This window comes from Buceros rhinoceros, unplaced genomic scaffold (genome assembly GCF_000710305.1).
Source record: "Buceros rhinoceros silvestris isolate BGI_N320 unplaced genomic scaffold, ASM71030v1 scaffold3645, whole genome shotgun sequence".
NCBI lineage: Eukaryota > Metazoa > Chordata > Aves > Bucerotiformes > Bucerotidae > Buceros > Buceros rhinoceros.
The window spans coordinates 1,264-1,959 of NW_010412123.1; the positions used below are offsets into that span (position 1 = coordinate 1,264).

The following is a 696-nucleotide window of genomic DNA, read 5'->3' on the forward strand; positions in this document are numbered from 1 at the left end:
CAGCGAGCCACCACCAACCAGAGCCACCACCAACCAGAGCCACCACCAGCTTTGGCACCAGCTGTAAGTGCTGGCACAGCGGTGCTGCTGCTAAAGGGAAAATCAAACTAACAGAAAAACCTCCCAAAACCCCAAAACAGAACCAGGAAAGTTCATTGTTCCAGAATCAGGGAATCTTCCAGTTTCTGGATTCGTTTCTGCCCTCACTGAGGCCAAGCCCTTTTCCACAGCAGGGGTTTCAAACACTTTGCATAGTTTCAGAGGTTTGCGCAGAACCGAAAACACCAGCCGGAGCAGTGGATGGGCATGAGTCCGGCACTTGCCTTCGTCAGGTTTACATGCAAAGGAAAAAGTCACCACAGAGACGTGCCGATGTTTACCTGTCCCGCCCTGAGCTCCCACACAGTCTGCAGCAATCCACCGCACAGTGGGGAGCCCGCGGGGCAGCTCTTTCTCCACACCACCTCGCCTGCAGTCCCGCTGTGCCCAGCCTCTCTCCCTGCCACCCCAGCTCGGCTTCACTTACCTTTGCGAATGCAAAGCTGGGGTTGTTGTAAGTACAAACTAGACACCGCATTTTGAATTCACCCTTGGTTTGCTGTGGAACAGCTCCTAGCTGCCTACAGATTCACCGTGGGAAGCCAAGGCTCAGGGGTGGCAGGGGATCCCTGCGTGCAGGCTGCTGCTGGCCACCAC

The 696-nt window shown here is 55.6% G+C and overlaps 1 protein-coding gene across 1 annotated transcript in view; it reads right to left on the minus strand.

Annotated features, from left to right (window-relative positions):
- LRFN5 (leucine rich repeat and fibronectin type III domain containing 5) overlaps window positions 1-696 on the minus strand; it is a 10,222-nt gene that overhangs the window by 533 nt on the left and 8,993 nt on the right. The window lies entirely within an intron of this gene.